This window comes from Tenrec ecaudatus, chromosome 1, assembly GCF_050624435.1.
Source record: "Tenrec ecaudatus isolate mTenEca1 chromosome 1, mTenEca1.hap1, whole genome shotgun sequence".
Classification (NCBI taxonomy): Eukaryota; Metazoa; Chordata; class Mammalia; order Afrosoricida; family Tenrecidae; genus Tenrec; species Tenrec ecaudatus.
The window spans coordinates 274,589,327-274,602,685 of record NC_134530.1 but is presented as its reverse complement, the minus strand read 5'-3'; positions in this window follow the sequence as shown (position 1 = coordinate 274,602,685).

Genomic DNA, 13,359 nt, shown 5'->3' with positions numbered 1-13,359 from the left:
CGCTAGGTAACGTAGATAGCCCAAGTGCCCGCTAGGGAACGTACATAGTCCAAGTGCCCACTAGGTAACCTAGACAGTCCAATTGCCCACTAGTTAACCTAGACAGTCCAAGTACCCGATAGGGAACCTACATAGTCCAAGTGCCCGCTAGGTAACCTACATAGTCCAAGTGCCCACTAGGTAACCTAAATAATCCAAATGCCCGCTAGGGAAACTACATAGTTCATGTGCCCGCTAGTTAACCTAGATAGTCCAAGGGCCCGCTAGTTAACCTAGATAGTCCAAGTGCCCGATAGTTAACCTAAATCGTCCAAGTGTCCGCTAGGTAACCTACATAGTCCAAGTGCCCGTTCGTTAACCAAGATAGTCCAAGTGCCCGCTAGGTAACCTAGACAGTCCAAGTGCCGGCTAGGTTACCTACATAGTCCAAGTGCACGTTCGTTAACCTAGATAGTCCATGTGCCCGCTGGTAACCTACATAGTCCAAGGGCCCGCTAGGAAACCTTGATAGTCCAAGTGCCTTGTAGTTAACCTACATAGTCCAAGTGCCCGCTAGGTAACCTAGAGAGTGCAAGTGCCCGCTAGTTAACCTACATAGTCCAAGTGCCTGCTAGGTAAACTATATAGTCCAAGTGCCCGTTCGTTAACCTACATAGTCCAAGTGCCCGCTAGGTAACGTAGATAGCCCAAGTGCCCGCTAGGGAACGTACATAGTCCAAGTGCCCACTAGGTAACCTAGACAGTCCAATTGCCCACTAGTTAACCTAGACAGTCCAAGAACCCGATAGGGAACCTACATAGTCCAAGTGCCCGCTAGGGAACCTACATACTCCAAGTGCTCCCTAGGCAACCTTCATAGTCCACGTGCCCGTTCGTTAACCTAGATAGTCAAAGTGCCTGCCAGGTAACCTAAATAGTCCAAGTGCTCGCTAGGGAACCTACATAGTACAAGTGCCCGCTAGGTAACCTAGATAGTCCAATTGCCCGTTAGCTAACCTAGATATTCGAAGTGTCCGCTAGTTAACCTACATAGTCCAAGTGCCCGTTCGTTAACCTAGATAGTCCAAGTGCCCGCTAGGTAACCTAGACAGTCCAAGTGCCCGCTAGGTTACCTACATAGTCCAAGTGCACGTTCGTTAACCTAGATAGTCCAAGTGCCCTCTGGTAACCTACATAGTCCAAGAGCCCGCTAGGTAACCTTGATAGTCCAAGTGCCTTTTAGTTGACCTACGTAGTCCAAGTGCCCGCTAGGTAACCTACATAGTCCAAGTGCCCACTAGGTAACCTAAATAATCCAAATGCCCGCTAGGGAAACTACATAGTTCAAGTGCCCGCTAGTTAACCTAGATAGTCCAAGGGCCCGCTAGTTAACCTAGATCGTCCAAGTGCCTGATAGATAACCTAAATCGTCCAAGTGTCCGCTAGGTAAACTACATTGTCCAACTGCCTGCTAGGTAACCTAGATAGTCCAAGTGCCTGATAGCTAACCTATATAGTCCAAGTATCCGTTCGTTAACCTAGATAGTCCAAGTGCCCATTGGGTAACCTACATAGTCCAAGTGCCCGCTTGGTAACCTGGATAGTCCAAGTGCCCGCCTGTTAACCTACATAGTCCAAGTGCCTTCTATGAAGTCTACATAGTCCACGTGACCGCTAGGGAACCTACATAGTCCAAGTGCCCGCTAGTTAACATAGATAGTCCAAGTGCCCGCTAGGGAAGGTACATAGTCCAAGTGCCCGCTAGGTAACGTAGATAGCCCAAGTGCCCGCTAGGGAACGTACATAGTCCAAGTGCCCACTAGGTAACCTAGACAGTCCAATTGCCCACTAGTTAACCTAGACAGTCCAAGTACCCGATAGGGAACCTACATAGTCCAAGTGCCCGCTAGGCAACCTTCATAGTCCAAGTGCCCGTTAGTTAACCTAGATAGTCAAAGTGCCTGCTAGGTAACCTAAATAGTCCAAGTGCCCGCTAGGGAACCTACATAGTCCAAGTGCCCGCTAGGTAACCTAGATAGTCCAATTTCCCGTTAGCTAACCTAGATATTCGAAGTGTCCGCTAGTTAACCTACATAGTCCAAGTGCCCGTTCATTAACCTAGATAGTCCAAGTGCCCGCTAGGTAACCTAGACAGTCCAAGTGCCGGCTAGGTTACCTACATAGTCCAAGTGCACGTTCGTTAACCTAGATAGTCCAAGTGCCCGCTGGTAACCTACATAGTCCAAGGGCCCGCTAGGTAACCTTGATAGTCCAAGTGCCTTTTAGTTAACCTACATAGTCCAAGTGCCCGCTAGGTAACCTACATAGTCCAAGTGCCCACTAGGTAACCTAAATAATCCAAATGCCCGCTAGGGAAACTACATAGTTCATGTGCCCGCTAGTTAACCTAGATAGTCCAAGGGCCCGCTAGTTAACCTAGATAGTCCAAGTGCCCGATAGTTAACCTAAATCGTCCAAGTGTCCGCTAGGTAACCTACATAGTCCAAGTGCCCGTTCGTTAACCAAGATAGTCCAAGTGCCCGCTAGGTAACCTAGACAGTCCAAGTGCCGGCTAGGTTACCTACATAGCCCAAGTGCACATTCGTTAACCTGGATAGTCCATGTGCCCGCTGGTAACCTACATAGTCCAAGGGCCCGCTAGGTAACCTTGAAAGTCCAAGTGCCTTGTAGTTAACCTACATAGTCCAAGTGCCCGCTAGGTAACCTACATAGTCCAAGTGCCCGTTCGTTAACCAAGATAGTCCAAGTGTCCGCTAGGTAACCTAGACAGTCCAAGTGCCGGCTAGGTTACCTACATAGTCCAAGTGCACGTTCGTTAACCTAGATAGTCCAAGTGCCCGCTGGTAACCTACATAGTCCAAGGGCCCGCTAGGTAACCTTGATAGTCCAAGTGCCTTTTAGTTAACCTACATAGTCCAAGTGCCCGCTAGGTAACCTACATAGTCCAAGTGCCCACTAGGTAACCTAAATAATCCAAATGCCCGCTAGGGAAACTACATAGTTCATGTGCCCGCTAGTTAACCTAGATAGTCCAAGGGCCCGCTAGTTAACCTAGATAGTCCAAGTGCCCGATAGTTAACCTAAATCGTCCAAGTGTCCGCTAGGTAACCTACATAGTCCAAGTGCCCGTTCGTTAACCAAGATAGTCCAAGTGCCCGCTAGGTAACCTAGACAGTCCAAGTGCCGGCTAGGTTACCTACATAGCCCAAGTGCACATTCGTTAACCTAGATAGTCCATGTGCCCGCTGGTAACCTACATAGTCCAAGGGCCCGCTAGGTAACCTTGAAAGTCCAAGTGCCTTGTAGATAACCTACATAGTCCAAGTGCCCGCTAGGTAACCTACATAGTCCAAGTGCCCGTTCGTTAACCAAGATAGTCCAAGTGCCCGCTAGGTAACCTAGACAGTCCAAGTGCCGGCTAGGTTACCTACATAGTCCAAGTGCACGTTCGTTAACCTAGATAGTCCATGTGCCCGCTGGTAACCTACATAGTCCATGGCCCGCTAGGTAACCTTGAAAGTCCAAGTGCCTTGTAGTTAACCTACATAGTCCAAGTGCCCGCTAGGTAACCTACATAGTCCAAGTGCCCACTAGGTAACCTAAATAATCCAAATGCCCGCTAGGGAAACTACATAGTTCAAGTGTCCGCTAGTTAACCTAGATAGTCCAAGGGCCCGCTAGTTAACCTAGATAGTCCAAGGGCCCGCTAGTTAACCTAGATAGTCCAAGGGCCCGCTAGTTAACCTAGATAGTCCAAGGGCCCGATAGTTAACCTAAATCGTCCAAGTGTCCGCTAGGTAACCTATATAGTCCAAGTGCCTGCTAGGTAACCTAGATAGTCAAAGTGCCTGATAGCTAACCTACATAGTCCAAGTGTCCGTTTGTTAACCTAGATAGTCCAAGTGCCCATTGGGTAACCTACATAGTCCAAGTGCCCGCTTGGTAACCTGGATAGTCCAAGTGCCCGCCTGTTAACCTACATAGTCCAAGTGCCTTCTATGAAGTCTACATAGTCCACGTGACCGCTAGGGAACCTACATAGTCCAAGTGCCCGCTAGTTAACATAGATAGTCCAAGTACCCGCTAGGGAAGGTACATAGTCCAAGTGCCCGCTAGGTAACCGAGAGAGTGCAAGTGCCCGCTAGTTAACCTACATAGTCCAAGTGCCTGCTAGGTAAACTACATAGTCCAAGTGCCCGTTCGTTAACCTACATAGTCCAAGTGCCCGCTAGGTAACGTAGAAAGCCCAAGTGCCCGCTAGGGAACGTACATAGTCCAAGTGCCCACTAGGTAACCTAGACAGTCCAATTGCCCACTGGTTAACCTAGACAGTCCAAGAACCCGATAGGGAACCTACATAGTCCAAGTGCCCGCTAGGGAACCTACATACTCCAAGTGCTCGCTAGGCAACCTTCATAGTCCAAGCGCCCGTTAGTTAACCTAGAGAGTCAAAGTGCCTGCCAGGTAACCTAAATAGTCCAAGTGCTCGCTAGGGAACCTACATAGTCCAAGTGCCCGCTAGGTAACCTAGAAAGTCCAATTGCCCGTTAGCTAACCTAGATATTCGAAGTGTCCGCTAGTTAACATACATAGTCCAAGTGCCCGTTCATTAACCTAGATAGTCCAAGTGCCCGCTAGGTTACCTACATAGTCCAAGTGCACGTTCGTTAACCTAGATAGTCCAAGTGCCCACTGGTAACCTGCATAGTCCAAGGGCCCGCTAGGTAACCTTGATAGTCCAAATGCCTTGCAGTTAACCTACATAGTCCAAGTGCCCGCTAGGTAACCTACATAGTCCAAGTGCCCACTAGGTAACCTAAATAATCCAAATGCCCGCTAGGGAAACTACATAGTTCATGTGCCCGCTAGTTAACCTAGATAGTCCAAGGGCCCGCTAGTTAACCTAGATAGTCCAAGTGCCCGATAGTTAACCTAAATCGTCCAAGTGTCCGCTAGGTAACCTACATAGTCCAAGTGCCCGTTCGTTAACCAAGATAGTCCAAGTGCCCGCTAGGTAACCTAGACAGTCCAAGTGCCGGCTAGGTTACCTACATAGTCCAAGTGCACGTTCGTTAACCTAGATAGTCCATGTGCCCGCTGGTAACCTACATAGTCCAAGGGCCCGCTAGGAAACCTTGATAGTCCAAGTGCCTTGTAGTTAACCTACATAGTCCAAGTGCCCGCTAGGTAACCTAGAGAGTGCAAGTGCCCGCTAGTTAACCTACATAGTCCAACTGCCCGCTAGGTAAACTACATAGTCCAAGTGCCCGTTCGTTAACCTACATAGTCCAAGTGCCCGCTAGGTAACGTAGATAGCCCAAGTGCCCGCTAGGGAACGTACATAGTCCAAGTGCCCACTAGGTAACCTAGACAGTCCAATTGCCCACTAGTTAACCTAGACAGTCCAAGAACCCGATAGGGAACCTACATAGTCCAAGTGCCCGCTAGGGAACCTACATACTCCAAGTGCTCCCTAGGCAACCTTCATAGTCCACGTGCCCGTTCGTTAACCTAGATAGTCAAAGTGCCTGCCAGGTAACCTAAATAGTCCAAGTGCTCGCTCGGGAACCTACATAGTACAAGTGCCCGCTAGGTAACCTAGATAGTCCAATTGCCCGTTAGCTAACCTAGATATTCGAAGTGTCCGCTAGTTAACCTACATAGTCCAAGTGCCCGTTCATTAACCTAGATAGTCCAAGTGCCCGCTAGGTAACCTAGACAGTCCAAGTGCCCGCTAGGTTACCTACATAGTCCAAGTGCACGTTCGTTAACCTAGATAGTCCAAGTGCCCGCTGGTAACCTACATAGTCCAAGAGCCCGCTAGGTAACCTTGATAGTCCAAGTGCCTTGTAGTTGACCTACGTAGTCCAAGTGCCCGCTAGGTAACCTACATAGTCCAAGTGCCCACTAGGTAACCTAAATAATCCAAATGCCCGCTAGGGAAACTACATAGTTCAAGTGCCCGCTAGTTAACCTAGATAGTCCAAGGGCCCGCTAGTTAACCTAGATAGTCCAAGTGCCCGATAGATAACCTAAATCGTCCAAGTGTCCGCTAGGTAAACTACATTGTCCAACTGCCTGCTAGGTAACCTAGATAGTCCAAGTGCCTGATAGCTAACCTATATAGTCCAAGTGTCCGTTCGTTAACCTAGATAGTCCAAGTGCCCATTGGGTAACCTACATAGCCCAAGTGCCCGCTTGGTAACCTGGATAGTCCAAGTGCCCGCCTGTTAACCTACATAGTCCAAGTGCCTTCTATGAAGTCTACATAGTCCACGTGACCGCTAGGGAACCTACATAGTCCAAGTGGCCGCTAGTTAACATAGATAGTCCAAGTGCCCGCTAGGGAAGGTACATAGTCCAAGTGCCCGCTAGGTAACGTAGATAGCCCAAGTGCCCGCTAGGGAACGTACATAGTCCAAGTGCCCACTAGGTAACCTAGACAGTCCAATTGCCCACTAGTTAACCTAGACAGTCCAAGTACCCGATTGGGAACCTACATAGTCCAAGTGCCCGCTAGGCAACCTTCATAGTCCAAGTGCCCGTTAGTTAACCTAGATAGTCAAAGTGCCTGCTAGGTAACCTAGAGAGTCAAAGTGCCTGCCAGGTAACCTAAATAGTCCAAGTGCTCGCTAGGGAACCTACATAGTCCAAGTGCCCGCTAGGTAACCTAGAAAGTCCAATTGCCCGTTAGCTAACCTAGATATTCGAAGTGTCCGCTAGTTAACCTACATAGTCCAAGTGCCCGTTCATTAACCTAGATAGTCCAAGTGCCCGCTAGGTTACCTACATAGTCCAAGTGCACGTTCGTTAACCTAGATAGTCCAAGTGCCCACTGGTAACCTGCATAGTCCAAGGGCCCGCTAGGTAACCTTGATAGTCCAAGTGCCTTGTAGTTAACCTACATAGTCCAAGTGCCCGCTAGGTAACCTACATAGTCCAAGTGCCCACTAGGTAACCTAAATAATCCAAATGCCCGCTAGGGACACTACATAGTTCATGTGCCCGCTAGTTAACCTAGATAGTCCAAGGGCCCGCTAGTTAACCTAGATAGTCCAAGTGCCCGATAGTTAACCTAAATCGTCCAAGTATCCGCTAGGTAACCTACTTAGTCCAAGTGCCCGTTCGTTAACCAAGATAGTCCAAGTGCCCGCTAGGTAACCTAGACAGTCCAAGTGCCGGCTAGGTTACCTACATAGTCCAAGTGCACGTTCGTTAACCTAGATAGTCCATGTGCCCGCTGGTAACCTACATAGTCCAAGGGCCCGCTAGGAAACCTTGATAGTCCAAGTGCCTTGTAGTTAACCTACATAGTCCAAGTGCCCGCTAGGTAACCTAGAGAGTGCAAGTGCCCGCTAGTTAACCTACATAGTCCAAGTGCCTGCTAGGTAAACTACATAGTCCAAGTGCCCGTTCGTTAACCTACATAGTCCAAGTGCCCGCTAGGTAACGTAGATAGCCCAAGTGCCCGCTAGGGAACGTACATAGTCCAAGTGCCCACTAGGTAACCTAGACAGTCCAATTGCCCACTAGTTAACCTAGACAGTCCAAGAACCCGATAGGGAACCTACATAGTCCAAGTGCCCGCTAGGGAACCTACATACTCCAAGTGCTCCCTAGGCAACCTTCATAGTCCACGTGCCCGTTCGTTAACCTAGATAGTCAAAGTGCCTGCCAGGTAACCTAAATAGTCCAAGTGCTCGCTAGGGAACCTACATAGTACAAGTGCCCGCTAGGTAACCTAGATAGTCCAATTGCCCGTTAGCTAACCTAGATATTCGAAGTGTCCGCTAGGGAACCTACATAGTCCAAGTGCCCGTTCGTTAACCTAGATAGTCCAAGTGCCCGCTAGGTAACCTAGACAGTCCAAGTGCCCGCTAGGTTACCTACATAGTCCAAGTGCACGTTCGTTAACCTAGATAGTCCAAGTGCCCGCTGGTAACCTACATAGTCCAAGAGCCCGCTAGGTAACCTTGATAGTCCAAGTGCCTTGTAGTTGACCTACGTAGTCCAAGTGCCCGCTAGGTAACCTACATAGTCCAAGTGCCCACTAGGTAACCTAAATAATCCAAATGCCCGCTAGGGAAACTACATAGTTCAAGTGCCCGCTAGTTAACCTAGATAGTCCAAGGGCCCGCTAGTTAACCTAGATAGTCCAAGTGCCCGATAGATAACCTAAATCGTCCAAGTGTCCGCTAGGTAAACTACATTGTCCAACTGCCTGCTAGGTAACCTAGATAGTCCAAGTGCCTGATAGCTAACCTATATAGTCCAAGTGTCCGTTCGTTAACCTAGATAGTCCAAGTGCCCATTGGGTAACCTACATAGCCCAAGTGCCCGCTTGGTAACCTGGATAGTCCAAGTGCCCGCCTGTTAACCTACATAGTCCAAGTGCCTTCTATGAAGTCTACATAGTCCACGTGACCGCTAGGAAACCTACATAGTCCAAGTGCCCGCTAGTTAACATAGATAGTCCAAGTGCCCCCTAGGGAAGGTACATAGTCCAAGTGCCCGCTAGGTAACGTAGATAGCCCAAGTGCCCGCTAGGGAACGTACATAGTCCAAGTGCCCACTAGGTAACCTAGACAGTCCAATTGCCCACTAGTTAACCTAGACAGTCCAAGTACCCGATAGGGAACCTACATAGTCCAAGTGCCCGCTAGGCAACCTTCATAGTCCAAGTGCCCATTAGTTAACCTAGATAGTCAAAGTGCCTGCTAGGTAACCTAAATAGTCCAAGTGCCCGCTAGGGAACCTACATAGTCCAAGTGCCCGCTAGGTAACCTAGATAGTCCAATTTCCCGTTAGCTAACCTAGATATTCGAAGTGTCCGCTAGTTAACCTACATAGTCCAAGTGCCCGTTCATTAACCTAGATAGTCCAAGTGCCCGCTAGGTAACCTAGACAGTCCAAGTGCCGGCTAGGTTACCTACATAGTCCAAGTGCACGTTCGTTAACCTAGATAGTCCATGTGCCCGCTGGTAACCTACATAGTCCAAGGGCCCGCTAGGAAACCTTGATAGTCCAAGTGCCTTGTAGTTAACCTACATAGTCCAAGTGCCCGCTAGGTAACCTAGAGAGTGCAAGTGCCCGCTAGTTAACCTACATAGTCCAAGTGCCTGCTAGGTAAACTACATAGTCCAAGTGCCCGTTCGTTAACCTACATAGTCCAAGTGCCCGCTAGGTAACGTAGATAGCCCAAGTGCCCGCTAGGGAACGTACATAGTCCAAGTGCCCACTAGGTAACCTAGACAGTCCAATTGCCCACTAGTTAACCTAGACAGTCCAAGAACCCGATAGGGAACCTACATAGTCCAAGTGCCCGCTAGGGAACCTACATACTCCAAGTGCTCCCTAGGCAACCTTCATAGTCCACGTGCCCGTTCGTTAACCTAGATAGTCAAAGTGCCTGCCAGGTAACCTAAATAGTCCAAGTGCTCGCTAGGGAACCTACATAGTACAAGTGCCCGCTAGGTAACCTAGATAGTCCAATTGCCCGTTAGCTAACCTAGATATTCGAAGTGTCCGCTAGGGAACCTACATAGTCCAAGTGCCCGTTCGTTAACCTAGATAGTCCAAGTGCCCGCTAGGTAACCTAGACAGTCCAAGTGCCCGCTAGGTTACCTACATAGTCCAAGTGCACGTTCGTTAACCTAGATAGTCCAAGTGCCCGCTGGTAACCTACATAGTCCAAGAGCCCGCTAGGTAACCTTGATAGTCCAAGTGCCTTGTAGTTGACCTACGTAGTCCAAGTGCCCGCTAGGTAACCTACATAGTCCAAGTGCCCACTAGGTAACCTAAATAATCCAAATGCCCGCTAGGGAAACTACATAGTTCAAGTGCCCGCTAGTTAACCTAGATAGTCCAAGGGCCCGCTAGTTAACCTAGATAGTCCAAGTGCCCGATAGATAACCTAAATCGTCCAAGTGTCCGCTAGGTAAACTACATTGTCCAACTGCCTGCTAGGTAACCTAGATAGTCCAAGTGCCTGATAGCTAACCTATATAGTCCAAGTGTCCGTTCGTTAACCTAGATAGTCCAAGTGCCCATTGGGTAACCTACATAGCCCAAGTACCCGCTTGGTAACCTGGATAGTCCAAGTGCCCGCCTGTTAACCTACATAGTCCAAGTGCCTTCTATGAAGTCTACATAGTCCACGTGACCGCTAGGGAACCTACATAGTCCAAGTGGCCGCTAGTTAACATAGATAGTCCAAGTGCCCGCTAGGGAAGGTACATAGTCCAAGTGCCCGCTAGGTAACGTAGATAGCCCAAGTGCCCGCTAGGGAACGTACATAGTCCAAGTGCCCACTAGGTAACCTAGACAGTCCAATTGCCCACTAGTTAACCTAGACAGTCCAAGTACCCGATAGGGAACCTACATAGTCCAAGTGCCCGCTAGGCAACCTTCATAGTCCAAGTGCCCGTTAGTTAACCTAGATAGTCAAAGTGCCTGCTAGGTAACCTAAATAGTCCAAGTGCCCGCAAGGGAACCTACATAGTCCAAGTGCCCGCTAGGTAACCTAGATAGTCCAATTTCCCGTTAGCTAACCTAGATATTCGAAGTGTCCGCTAGTTAACCTACATAGTCCAAGTGCCCGTTCATTAACCTAGATAGTCCAAGTGCCCGCTAGGTAACCTAGACAGTCCAAGTGCCGGCTAGGTTACCTACATAGTCCAAGTGCACGTTCGTTAACCTAGATAGTCCAAGTGCCCGCTGGTAACCTACATAGTCCAAGGGCCCGCTAGGTAACCTTGATAGTCCAAGTGCCTTTTAGTTAACCTACATAGTCCAAGTGCCCGCTAGGTAACCTACATAGTCCAAGTGCCCACTAGGTAACCTAAATAATCCAAATGCCCGCTAGGGAAACTACATAGTTCATGTGCCCGCTAGTTAACCTAGATAGTCCAAGGGCCCGCTAGTTAACCTAGATAGTCCAAGTGCCCGATAGTTAACCTAAATCGTCCAAGTGTCCGCTAGGTAACCTACATAGTCCAAGTGCCCGTTCGTTAACCAAGATAGTCCAAGTGCCCGCTAGGTAACCTAGACAGTCCAAGTGCCGGCTAGGTTACCTACATAGCCCAAGTGCACGTTCGTAAACCTAGATAGTCCATGTGCCCGCTGGTAACCTACATAGTCCAAGGGCCCGCTAGGTAACCTTGAAAGTCCAAGTGCCTTGTAGTTAACCTACATAGTCCAAGTGCCCGCTAGGTAACCTACATAGTCCAAGTGCCCGTTCGTTAACCAAGATAGTCCAAGTGCCCGCTAGGTAACCTAGACGGTCCAAGTGCCGGCTAGGTTACCTACATAGTCCAAGTGGACGTTCGTTAACCTAGATAGTCCATGTGCCCGCTGGTAACCTACATAGTCCATGGCCCGCTAGGTAACCTTGAAAGTCCAAGTGCCTTGTAGTTAACCTACATAGTCCAAGTGCCCGCTAGGTAACCTACATAGTCCAAGTGCCCACTAGGTAACCTAAATAATCCAAATGCCCGCTAGGGAAACTACATAGTTCAAGTGTCCGCTAGTTAACCTAGATAGTCCAAGGACCCGCTAGTTAACCTAGATAGTCCAAGGGCCCGCTAGTTAACCTAGATAGTCCAAGGGCCCGCTAGTTAACCTAGATAGTCCAAGTGCCCGATAGTTAACCTAAATCGTCCAAGTGTCCGCTAGGTAACCTACATAGTCCAAGTGCCCGTTCGTTAACCAAGATAGTCCAAGTGCCCGCTAGGTAACCTAGACAGTCCAAGTGCCGGCTAGGTTACCTACATAGTCCAAGTGCACGTTCGTTAACCTAGATAGTCCATGTGCCCGCTGGTAACCTACATAGTCCAAGGGCCCGCTAGGAAACCTTGATAGTCCAAGTGCCTTGTAGTTAACCTACATAGTCCAAGTGCCCGCTAGGTAACCTAGAGAGTGCAAGTGCCCGCTAGTTAACCTACATAGTCCAAGTGCCTGCTAGGTAAACTACATAGTCCAAGTGCCCGTTCGTTAACCTACATAGTCCAAGTGCCCGCTAGGTAACGTAGATAGCCCAAGTGCCCGCTAGGGAACGTACATAGTCCAAGTGCCCACTAGGTAACCTAGACAGTCCAATTGCCCACTAGTTAACCTAGACAGTCCAAGAACCCGATAGGGAACCTACATAGTCCAAGTGCCCGCTAGGGAACCTACATACTCCAAGTGCTCCCTAGGCAACCTTCATAGTCCACGTGCCCGTTCGTTAACCTAGATAGTCAAAGTGCCTGCCAGGTAACCTAAATAGTCCAAGTGCTCGCTAGGGAACCTACATAGTACAAGTGCCCGCTAGGTAACCTAGATAGTCCAATTGCCCGTTAGCTAACCTAGATATTCGAAGTGTCCGCTAGGGAACCTACATAGTCCAAGTGCCCGTTCGTTAACCTAGATAGTCCAAGTGCCCGCTAGGTAACCTAGACAGTCCAAGTGCCCGCTAGGTTACCTACATAGTCCAAGTGCACGTTCGTTAACCTAGATAGTCCAAGTGCCCGCTGGTAACCTACATAGTCCAAGAGCCCGCTAGGTAACCTTGATAGTCCAAGTGCCTTGTAGTTGACCTACGTAGTCCAAGTGCCCGCTAGGTAACCTACATAGTCCAAGTGCCCACTAGGTAACCTAAATAATCCAAATGCCCGCTAGGGAAACTACATAGTTCAAGTGCCCGCTAGTTAACCTAGATAGTCCAAGGGCCCGCTAGTTAACCTAGATAGTCCAAGTGCCCGATAGATAACCTAAATCGTCCAAGTGTCCGCTAGGTAAACTACATTGTCCAACTGCCTGCTAGGTAACCTAGATAGTCCAAGTGCCTGATTGCTAACCTATATAGTCCAAGTGTCCGTTCGTTAACCTAGATAGTCCAAGTGCCCATTGGGTAACCTACATAGTCCAAGTGCCCGCTTGGTAACCTGGATAGTCCAAGTGCCCGCCTGTTAACCTACATAGTCCAAGTGCCTTCTATGAAGTCTACATAGTCCACGTGACCGCTAGGGAACCTACATAGTCCAAGTGGCCGCTAGTTAACATAGATAGTCCAAGTGCCCGCTAGGGAAGGTACATAGTCCAAGTGCCCGCTAGGTAACGTAGATAGCCCAAGTGCCCGCTAGGGAACGTACATAGTCCAAGTGCCCACTAGGTAACCTAGACAGTCCAATTGCCCACTAGTTAACCTAGACAGTCCAAGTACCCGATTGGGAACCTACATAGTCCAAGTGCCCGCTAGGCAACCTTCATAGTCCAAGTGCCCGTTAGTTAACCTAGATAGTCAAAGTGCCTGCTAGGTAACCTAGAGAGTCAAAGTGCCTGCCAGGTAACCTAAATAGTCCAAGTGCTCGCTAGGGAACC